The sequence below is a fragment of the Bidens hawaiensis genome, unplaced genomic scaffold, assembly GCF_021521415.1.
Source record: "Bidens hawaiensis isolate Kalapana, Puna unplaced genomic scaffold, B.hawaiensis_p1.1 tig00031166_1, whole genome shotgun sequence".
Lineage (NCBI taxonomy): Eukaryota > Viridiplantae > Streptophyta > Magnoliopsida > Asterales > Asteraceae > Bidens > Bidens hawaiensis.
In genome coordinates, this window is record NW_027495240.1 from 185784 (window position 1) to 197957 (window position 12174).

The window sequence follows — 12174 nt, forward strand, 5'->3', positions numbered from 1 at the left end:
TGTGTGCTCTACCTTCCTTCAGTACTTGGTAACATAGATGTGTGCCCGGGATCAGTTTCCGGGTAGACTTTACTTGAAGAGTATTTTACCAAGTAAAATACTCACCGGGTAGACTTCAATCTTCTTGACTTTGTCAGACGTTGCCCGACAAACCCATACGAGCAACCTTGTTCTTCAATGGTCCCTTCAACTCTTTACTAGAGAATAGTTTATTAGCAAAGTGTGCCCGGCAGCACTGTTCCTTGCTTGAGTTGAACCTTGCTCGATGTTACTTAGAGATATTCCATTAAACCATCAAGCCTACTTGGACCAATGTATTATTAAAGAGTACCTTGCCTGGTCTTCCAATCACTTGGCTTCATGAGCTTGGTTAGCCAAAAGCTTACTCGGAAGTGAACCTTACTTGGCTATGAAGAACAGACTTGCTTGATAAAGTGATCCTTGTCCGGATTTGCATAAACTAGTGAACCTTGCCCGGTAATACACCAATTTGCAAACCCCGCCCGGATATCCACTAAAGAAGAATTCTAGAAGATAGCCTTGCCCGATAGAAAAAATATCATGCCCGACTAAGTAAAAGCTTGCTCGGAAGTCTAAGGTGTGATAGGATCCATACTTAGCAAATTCTGAGGAGGTTGAGAAGATTCCAATCTTCCATATATCTCTCTTAGGTCAAATCTTTGACTCAACAAGGTTTTTTCATTTTGATTAACCAATGCATATGCGGTATTCATGGACCTTATGAACCATGTTTGTAAACCATACATGGATAAATTTATTATTGTTTTTATTGATGATATCCTGATCTATTCGAAAATCGAATACGACCACAAGAAGCATCTACATGTTATTCTTGATACTTTGAGAAAAGAACAACTTTATGCCAAGTTCTCGAAATGCATTTTTTTGTTAAAAGAAGTTCAATTTCTTGGTCATATCATGAACGACAGAGGTATACATGTCGATCCAGCCAAAATCAAAGCCGTCAAGAATTGGAAAACTTCGACTTTTCCCACTAAAGTTCGATCATTCCTTGGTTTAGCGGGTTACTACCGTTGTTTCATTCGAAATTTGTTGAAACTTGCTTTACCCCTCACTGCATTAACTCACAAGGGTAAACCTTATGAGTGGAGGTCAAACACAAGAATAATACTTCCATACCTTAAAGGACATGTTTTGCATTTCTCCGATTTTAATTTAACCCGAAGGCAATGATGACATCGTCATCTTTTGCGATGCTTCTAACCAATGTATCGGTTGATTTCTCATGTAATGAGGCAACCTAAGGTTCACGAGAAAAATTACACGACACACGATATCGATCTCGGTGCAGTCGTATTTTCCTTGAAAATGTGGAGATACTACCTTTACGGAACCAAATGTGTGATATTCACCAACCACAAGAGTCATCAACACATCTTTGACCAAAAAGAACTCAACATGTGTCAACGACGATGGGCTAACTTACTTAGTGACTATGGTGTGAGACTCATTACATTCCGGGCCAAGTGAATGTCGTGGCCGATGCCCTTAGTCGAAAGAGACATGTTAAATCTATCTTGCTTAATAGTGTTGTTGACCAAGTTGATATCCTTTATTGTATCTTTGAAGCTTAACACGTCTCTGTCACCGAAGGTAACACGTATGACTAGATATCATGTGTAGCCGAACTTCAGCTTGAAACTAAATGAACTGGCTTGTTATATTTCTTAAATCGTTTATGGATTCCTTATCGTGACGATCTTCGCAGTTTCATCCTAGATGAAGCTAATAAGTCACGACACTCGGTACACCCCGGTGCGAATAAGATGTATTTCGATCATCGTTCCATTTATTGGTGGCCTAGAATGAAGAAGGACATAGGCGTTTATGTGTCTAATGTCTTGCGTGCTTTAAAGTTAAAGCTGAGCATCAAAAAACTTTTGGTTTGCTCGAGCAACCTCCGATTACCGAGTTGAAATGGGATGACATCGTTGTGGATTTCATCACTAAACTTCCCGCTGCTCGAGATCAGAATGATAGTATTTGGGTGATCTTCGATTGGTTAATCAAAGCAGCTCATTTTATCCCATTAGAGAGAAGTATTCAGTTGAACAACTTGCTACGCTTTATGTCAAGCATATTGTTTGTCGTCATGGAGTACTGTTGACTATCATATATTAACATGATGGTCTTTTCACCTCGAATTTATGAATTTCAATTCCTAAAATATTGTAGTGGGCCTTATCCAGATCTAATATTTCAATATCCGAATAGTTATGTACTAAAATAATTAGGGACTGATAATCAATTTCCAATAATCGACATATATTCTAAAATGCAAGGAACGTATTAGAGACTTAAGAATAACAATTCACGTATAAGACCCTATTAGTGACTTATACTTGGTCTCAAATGTCTTTTCCGTAGAAAATGATATAAGACCGACTTTCAGTCTCCTATACCTGATCGTCATTCAACCATTAGTGATAAAAGTAATAGTGTTCAGTTCCAGTTTTGAACATATAGTATATAGAACTTATTTTTCAGTTGTGAAAAAATATTGGGATTACTTTCATGTAACTTATATTAGTGATTGCTCCAGTCTCCAACAAATGAAGGAATATGTTAGAGATTAATAATCATCTTAGTTATGGTCTGGATAAGGTCCACTAAACATTAACAGTGTTTATGTAATAACTATTACTATATATAAACATATGATAAAAATAATTGAGTAAGATATATTATTTAATAATTACAAATTATATTTATAAAATGTATTTGTAAAATATTTAAATAATAACAAATATCAAACAAGCCAAGCTTCAGCTTGACAAGCTTCAAGCTTTAGCGATACAACTCTAAACGAGTTGAGCTCACGCCCTCTTAAATTAAAACAAGTCATGTTATAGCCTAAAGGCTTTTATATGAGTATAATTATAGGGCTTTTTATTCTGTTTTTTTGTTGTAATTAATGATCTTATTTAGGATATTTTTGATGATTTGCTTTTCTAGAGTACCATTGGTAATGACGGTTCAGTCATATATACATCGAACGTATCAAGAATTTATGGAATATGAAGCACATGCTCTATCTTCAGGGAATCATTAATCATCTAAAACTGATAGTCTCATTTATGTTTAAAGTTCCAATTTTGAGTTCATCTTGCTGTACTATTAAAACAATACAAGATTTTTAAATGACCTTTAATTAGCATGTTCACATAGGCTTCCAAATCATTCGGTACACATCTATAGAAATGACATATAATTCACTAATTAATATTTTCTAGAATCATAAACTCACAAATTAATGTTTTCTATAATCATAACAAACTATTTCTTTTTCAGTTGTTTAAAAACCGATTTTGACCACAAATAATTATTTATAACTAATTCTGTATTCTCTTTTTTAGTATGACTACTCCCTCCATCCCATTATAAGTGTCCACATTTCCTTTTTATTTGTCTCATTACAAGTGTCCACTTTCAAAATTTATTAATCAATTTCCAAGTTTACCATTAAACACACACAACTAACATTAATAAACAATATTGATGAACCCAGTGGCGAGGTGGCGGAACTATATTCATAGAGGGGGGCGAAAAACTTTAGATTAATCATAAGCTCAAACACATAACAAAATAAAATAAAAAAACCAACTTTTTTACACTATATAAAGATTATATATTAAAAAAAACAGTTTCTACAAATAAATGACAAAAAAATCATATGATGTTTTATTGCGGGATAATACTTCCTCACATTAAGGCTAATTCATTAAACTAGCCGATAATGAAATAATTAATAATCAAATAAATGAATAAACAATAATACAAATTGAAAATCAAACTTTGGAGCCAATGATTTTATCATTTTCAAGAGTATAATAAACTTTCTAGTAACTTATTATATTGTAATGGTGCCAGTGAGTTTACACCCATTCATTTTATCATTTTCAAGAATATAATAAGTCACTTGTTTTCTTGCTATCCATCTTTTCATCTCACTGTAAAAGAAAAAAAAAACCAGAAACTTCGAATCTATAGAGCAACTGAACCTATAAAATCAATTTCTAAACCCAAAATCAGGGTGGGCCACAACCCCTCCGTGCCCCATATATGTTCCGCCCATGGATGTACCCATTTTTCAATGTATTATTGTCGTTTGGTAAGGAAAAAAAGTAATTATTCAATTCATTTTAAACTTTGTGTTTTTCAAACTTGGACACTTATAATGGGACGGGGGAGTATTATTTTAACAATTCAATAATTTGTATAACAATTTCACATACCACAATTTATATATATTTTTGTTACATCTTGTGATTTTACAGAGAACAAGGTAAAGAATTCTTATGAGAGTGGAAGGGGCACTCATGGGTATTACCCATGCACCGGTCAATCACGCGCTGCCATCTCATTTCTACCCTCTTGTACCCATAAATCACAATATCACTGGCGACACCTACCCACAAATACCCTAGAACATTTATATGTAATAATAATAAATAACACACATTTATGTTTTCCAACATTCATATATTCTTTATGGCAAAGGTTTGCCATGAAATGCAATTTGGCAATCTACCACATGGGTCGGGGTGGGTTTGCTTTATGGGTTGGAACCCATGAAGCTTACCCTTGCATGTGCCCCTTCCCCTCTGATATCTAAATATATATAACGTTTGAAATATTTCTCATCCATGTGTAAGATGGGCCAGAATCCTAGTATATTAATATGACTATCACATATTGATTTCTACGTTTTTATATTGAATAAAGATAGTCCAAAACCTCACCAGCCGAATATTCAAGAGCAAATCAAAGTCTGAATGATAAAATGGATTGCATATGCTTTTGAAAAATTATTACTTTCTGGATTGCAAATTTTGTTCAATGAAATTCTTGGTAATTGAATGTAGAGCATACTTCGGTATGTGGCTGATCATTTCCAAGAAGGATATTTCCCGTACGAAAAATTTATCATTTTGTAATTTTTCTGCATAACATTTAGGTGTATTAATGTTCATGCATGTCGTAGAACATTATTGTTTGTTTGCCTCGAATCCGCGTTGATATTCCCTGCGCAACATGAATTTTTTTTTCATTGTTTAGCGCATTGCAACGTGCATGGGCCAGATACTACTTTAAGTTAAAAGGTAGATAGATTACAGATTACAATGGAAATAAACAAAAATTGATAAGACTCGGAGGAAGAACCTGAAGAAACCTAAAACTCACTTAAAACACAAAATAACACTCACTCATTGAACAAAATGACTTGGAAACAAAACAGACTGAACTCTAGGCTTAATAGCCCATTATCGAACAAATACAGGAGACCAATAATTAATACAAGACACACTTAATATAAAGAAACTAATAACCCTAACAAGCCTTATGGTCTTTCCATTGTTGAGTTAATTTCAAGAAATCAACACGAGAGCAACCACCATCCTTCACCGCAGCCTTTGCCCTTCCACTCAACTCCCAAACTCGATCTCTCACCGCTCTCCCTTCCTCACCGTCCATTAACTTCCTAACCATTTCCTCCAGCGCCTCTGCAGTCACAAACCTGTCCGCGGACATAGTCAACCACAACGCCACAGCACCCTATTCATCTTCTGCTCCGCGTACAACTGCCAAGCCACCATTGGCACACCACAAACCACCGCCTCAAGCGACGAGCCCCACCCACAATGACTCACAAATCCACCCACCGACTCATGACTAAGTATAGCCAGCTGAGGCGCCCAGTTTTTCACCACCAGACCCCTATCCTTAGTCCGGTTTAAAAACCCTTGAGGAAGAATCTCATCAAGGTCAAACTCTTTACCACCACCCGCACTAGGGTTACACACCGTCCACAAAAATCTTTGCCCGCTTTTCTCTAACCCCAGAACTATTTCCGCCAACTGTTCCTTTTTAAACACGCCCATACTCCCAAAGCACAAAAACACTACACTTTTACCTGGCTGTGTTTTCAGCCATTCTAAACATAACTCCTTTCCATCAGCAGCAATATTATCCTTTTGATCTCCACTCGCGGTCAGCGGCCCTATAAGACAAATAGGCATGCATTTACCTTCCAGGAGAGCTTGAGCAGCCCTTTGTTCCAAGACCAAGAAACTGTTTACAAAGATACCCGAAACTTTCGCTATGTTAGCTCCGGTTTTTAACAATTTCTTATAGGAGTTGCTAGCCCTGTCAAATAATGCTGGGGGCATGTATGAAGAATGGATCCTAGGTGTCCCAGGAACTTCAAAGAAGACATCGAGATCTTGAATGCTTTTCGAGGTGGTTTTGTGGATGGTTGGGAGATGTAACAAGACACATAAGCCAGAAGCAGAACCAGTGAACAAGTAATAAGTAGGTAGGTGGAGACTAATTTTAGAAACTTGAAAAGCTGCGTCTAAAAAGAAATCAAGGATGACAGCTTTGATGTGTGACATGGCCGCAAGGGTGTCGTGGACGACCGGGTTGTAAAGCTCGGGGACCCGAAAGAACGGTCTACGAAATCAGAAGAGAAGTCTGGTGGAAGAGTGAGAGCGGGGAGGTTGTGGAAGGTGATCATGGCACTGGCACTGACACTGACACTGCTAATGTATTTACTGCTTGCGGATTCGGAAGGTGTTGGGATTACGAGAATGATAATGGAGAGTGACGGGTGGTGCGTGTGGATGAGTTTCCCGATCTCCACCATGGCAACTATATGGTTCACTCCCATCGAAGGATACAGAATCACCTTACCAGCCCCGGATTCCATATTTGGTTTCGCCAAAAAGAAAATAAACAGAAACCAGATACAAATTAATTAGAGATAATAATGAGAATATTAATTTTTTTCATTCCATAAAACCTACTTTATAGACACTAAAGTTGTACGTTTGATATGGAGCGAATGGATGACGTAACAAAAAACTGTTACTCTTACCCGAAACCAAAGTCGCAAAAGCCGTTAGGCGGTCCCTAGACGGCCGACCTCTTTGGAGGGAGTAATCAAAGAGTACTCGGACATTGTAAATACAAAGAAAATTAACATTTGGTTATTATATATATGTCAAATATCATAAGTTTACTAATATTTATAACAAAATAGGTGAATATCAATATAAATAAAAGAAATATATTTTTAAATATAAAATATTCTAAAAATTACTAATCATTAATTAAAAAAATGATATTTGTTCTTTAATATTATTGAAATAACAATTATGTTTTATTTGTTTTTAAGTCAAAATCGGTCCAAGTTCACCAATAAGATGTGATTCTGGCTGAGATTGACCACATTTGACTGATTCTTAGTAACTAGGCGGATTTACAGAAACTCGCCTCGATGACATACCTTGTAGCGAGTACTCGGCCTTGTAATCCTACTTTTACAACATTGCCCGAAACCCAAAAAAACTCATACGTGAACCCGAACTAACCCAACTCGAAGAACCCGAACCCGAACCCGAACCCGAACCAAAGTTATTCCGGTTGGTTCTTGGGTTTGAGTTACAAGATTTGGGTAAACCCGAATAAACTTTTAGTTTTGAAATTAAATATATTTTTATGCATAATAGGCTAAGTCTTGACCATTAAAGTTATCAGAATTTGGCTCTAATCGACTGTTTTCATTCTAACTATTATGGAATGATTGCTTAATATTAATTTATGTTTTCCGTTTATTACTAATAGCAACTGTAATCGAACAACCAAATCACGCCTTATTATGGTTCGATTTAGTTTTACTCTTCTTTTGAATTGTTTTATCAAGTTAAGTTAATTTATTGTTTGATTATTTGTGTTATAAGCAAAAAAGAATATGTTGTTTTACTTTTAACATTATAATTTATAAAAAAAATTTGGTTTTTTTTTCTATGATACTCGAAACCCTATTAACCCAACCCGAAAAACCCTGAACCCGAATAACCTGAACCCGAATAACCCGTGAGATATCTGAGTTGAGTTTCGGGTCAAAATTTAAAACTTTGAAACCCGAATAACCCGACCAGAAAAACCAAAACCCGAAAAACAAACCCGAAGAACACCCCTACGTCCATATTTGAGCAAGGAAACAAAGGGGATACTAAAGTTGTACGTGACATATGCTGCTAATGTTATTTTAACACTTACACAGTACTTGTAGTACATGAAGATAATTTAATTTTGTGAGTACTGTTGTGAAGTAAGGTATTATATGTGGATCATATTGTTTCATCATTTACGTCTCTTAATAAGTGGTTATAGATACGGCGGTAAACGGAACAAACAGTTAGTAAATTGTTATTTGACGGGTAGTTCGTCTATGTCTGTTTGTTTAATAAATAAACGAGTATTACATGAACAAGAAATTTTGTTTGATTAGTTAAATAAAACAAACATGAACAGGGCTCATGTTCTTTCAATTGTTTTCGTGAACGTTCGATAATGTCAGGGCCGTCTCCGAAAATCTCTAAAAGATCGAGGACCCGGGGCTAATAGAAAATGGGCCTCCAAAATAAATACTCATTACTCCACTATAAAAAGTAAATAATACGACGATAATTACGATAGCAATAAACAAAACAAAAGTATAGTATAGTATCAAAATAGTTTAATTTAGACACTTAAACGAATGTTGAAATTATTCTACCTTTTTAGTTTTTAAATCAAAAAGTCTTTCTTTAAATATTTGTAAAAGAAGATGATATAACTACTAACACGAGTTCTAATAAGAATTAAACTCATGTTGTAGGCCCTATTAATGAAAATGAAAAAAGTAATGGCTCTTTATCATTTTTAGTTTATATTGAACATGAACCTAAAACTTAATGAGATCTAGAGTTGCTTTAAACAAATAAAAAAAGAAGAAAATAAATGGTAGATCGTAGATGCAAGATTTTGAAATAAAAAAATAAAGAAAATAAAATAGTAGATGCAAGATTTGAACCTAGGTATGTCATTTTAGATAAAGAGGTTTCATCAATTGAGCTAGGTCAATATATTGAAGCCTAAAGAATTGTATATTATATATATATGAATGTTGGAAATTTTTGTGGGCCTTAAAAATTGTTGGGCCTGGGGCTGTAGCCCTCTCTGCCCTTCTTATGGGTCGGGCCGGGCCTGGGTAATGTGTTCATAAACATTTTTTCATGTTCATATGAATATGTTCATGAAAGTTTTTTATTTTATTTTATTTTTTTTTAAATTTAGTTATTTTATCTAAACGTTTTGTATTATCTAATTTATTACCCATAACATAAAAAGGAAAATGTATTCTGACATTGTTTTTACATTGTTCACATTTCCTTTCTTATTATTCACATTGACAAATACATCAATCTCAATGTTTAGGCTCCGTCGATTTTTTTGTGTTTGTTAACCAACCGTGAACATTCATTTCCTTAATGAGCATACACAAATATAAATTCTTGTTCGATAAGTGTTTGTGAACTGTTCGTAAACGCATTATTTCCTTAACAAACGAGTACATGAACAAGGCCTAGCCCGTGTCCGTTCGATTCGTTTGCCGCCCTAATTACAGATCAATAGATACCTCGGCAGCTCCTGATCTGAAATTAAAAAAAAAACCTGTAGGTTATAACGAGTAACGAAATATATAAACTAAACAATGATTTACGTTATTATAATAACCTAGCAAAAGTAGAGCATTAAAATTAAATATCATCATAGCTAATGACTAATCGATGATTTGTAAACTTTTTCGTAGCACTCTTGACAACAAATTGTATGATCACCTCTTCATAGTTTTTGTTATCTAAGATTTCGTTCCCTATAGCTAGCTTAGCCCATCATTAAGTCTTTCTTGGTACATTGTGTAACGATGACTTGGTCGTCACTCTTCTCACGTATGATCTTTTGCCTTGGTCAACTATCAACGTTCACCATAGATGGAGTGGGCTTGGAATCCAATCAGCCTATGTTTTGTTTATTTAATTTTTTTTATAAAATCGGGATGAAAATAAAAAATTTTGGTTTTTTTACCTTTTAAAAATTTTCATTTTCTTTTGCTTTAAAGTTTTTTTTAAAATTCTTGAAAAAGGTTTTTTTTATGACCTAAAATGATTTTCAAAGTTTTCAGTTTCAAAAATGTTCTCTTAAGATCCTCACCATATATATATATATATATATATATATATATATATATATATATATATGGTAAGAATCCAAAGAGAACCCTTGGCGAACCATTTTGAACCACTAAAAACACCTTTAAAAATATTTAAAAAAAATCATAAAACAAAAAATAACAAAAATTTTGAAAAAGTAAAAAAACCAAAATTCTTATATTTCATTCCCGTTTTGTAACATCTTGAAAAATGCCATAATTATTTTTGGGTTAGTATGTCAAACTTTGATAATATGAGGACCCAAAAATAATTTGATAATAAATATGGTAAATAAATAATATATATGGAATATAATAAGTTAGAAGAATTCATATTAAGAAAATGTGGAAGGATTTCCATCCTACATGGAAAGTAGGAAGAAAATGGAATTCCTTTCCAAGGATATAAATAAGGAAAATAAATCTCATCCCACATGGAAAGTGGGATAAATTTGGAAGCTATTTATAAGAGATGGAGTTTCCATAATAATATTCTTTTACGAATAGCATGCACCAAGTGGTTCTAGCGGATGGTGCGGAGAACCCAACGCGCACGGGCTCGGGCAAGGGCGTTGGGCGCAATGTGGCGCTTTGATGGCGCACTTTTGCACTTTTGGATAGTGGAAGCGAGGTCAAAAAGTGGCAAGATGTAAAAGTACAAGGACTATCAAGACCCATCGCGATACGCGACGGATCAGGTGAGTAACCCATCGCGATACGCTATGGGTCACAAAGCCCCAGGATGGGCGGTGCCGCGATACGCAATCGCCCAACCTCTGATGACCAGGCGAAGTAACCGTGACACGTGTCCAACCACGTGGCGCCACGTGTCAACACGTGGCAGAATCAAGGCTAGTGGGCGGCGTCGCGATACGCGATGTCAGAACCTAAAGTTCCATCGCGATACGCGATGGAATAAAATAATCAGAGGCGGTTAACTGATCCATCGCGATACGCGATGGATCCCTTTTTGACCCATCGCGTATCGCGATGGGTCACAATCTCAGATCTATAAATAGGGATGTCGGGCTTTGCTTATGGCATCCCAAAATCAGTTCACAACTCACTTTCTCGATAATCGTGTCACTATCCCAACATTCCGACGATCCGATCTCGAAGTACGTGCAAGAGTTGAAGCTTTGGTAGTTGTATTTTATTTACCCGCCGACAAGTAGGAGTGCTGCCCCGGATTTTTAGGCGTTAAAATCTAATAAACGCACCAAACTCAACTTTTTCACCATAAAAACTCAATTTTGTGAATGAAACCCCAACTTTTTTTAAAATAAAATAAAATTCTTATACCTATCGCTAAACATCAAATAGTTCCCGCCATTCCACTGCTATCACTACGTAGCGTATAGGTGGGTCGTCGACATTCCCTATTGACAACTATGGCTCTTTAAGGCTCGAGGAGGCTAAACGGGCTTCCCATACAAGGCTTGCTCTCGGACTCAATAAGTAAACCGCCTTTAATTGAGGCTCGGGCTCGAAAAAGCTCAGCTTGTTTCATGTTTTTTAACGATCTTAAGGATTAGATCTGGATCTATAGTTAGTAATCAGTAACATTTATCAATGAAACTAGTGACTAATTTGTGATGGAAGCTTTTGCAGATTTGGAAAAGCCTTCATGAAACCTGTGAACGATTTTACGGATTCAGAAAATATGAGGATGATGGAGTGGCCGAATTGAAAATATGAGGATGATGGAGTGCCCGAATTGATAATCAAAAGAAAATGGACGGAAAACAGATACAAATTAATTAGAGAGAACGAGGATTTTAATTCATATTTTCATTCCATAAAAACCTACTTTATAGACACCCCGATACGTTTGACATGGAGTGAACAAAGGGGATACTAAAGTTGTACACGTGACATGTGCTGCTAATATTTTTCTTGCACCTACACAGTACTCGTAGTGCGTGAAGAATTGAAGATAACTAATTTTGTTGGTACTATTGTGAAGGATGGTATAATATGTGGATCATATTGTTCCATCATTTACGTCTCTTGATAAGTGGTCACGGATACGGCGGTAAACAGACCAAACAGTTCGTGAATTGTTTGATGGGTAGTTCGTCTATATCTATTTG

General features: G+C 35.6%; 1 pseudogene; it reads right to left on the minus strand.

Annotated features, from left to right (window-relative positions):
* Positions 1-5051: 5051 nt before the first annotated feature.
* LOC143581757 (UDP-glycosyltransferase 88B1 pseudogene) lies at positions 5052-6767 on the minus strand (annotated as a pseudogene).
* Between the last annotated feature and the right edge of the window lie 5407 nt (positions 6768-12174).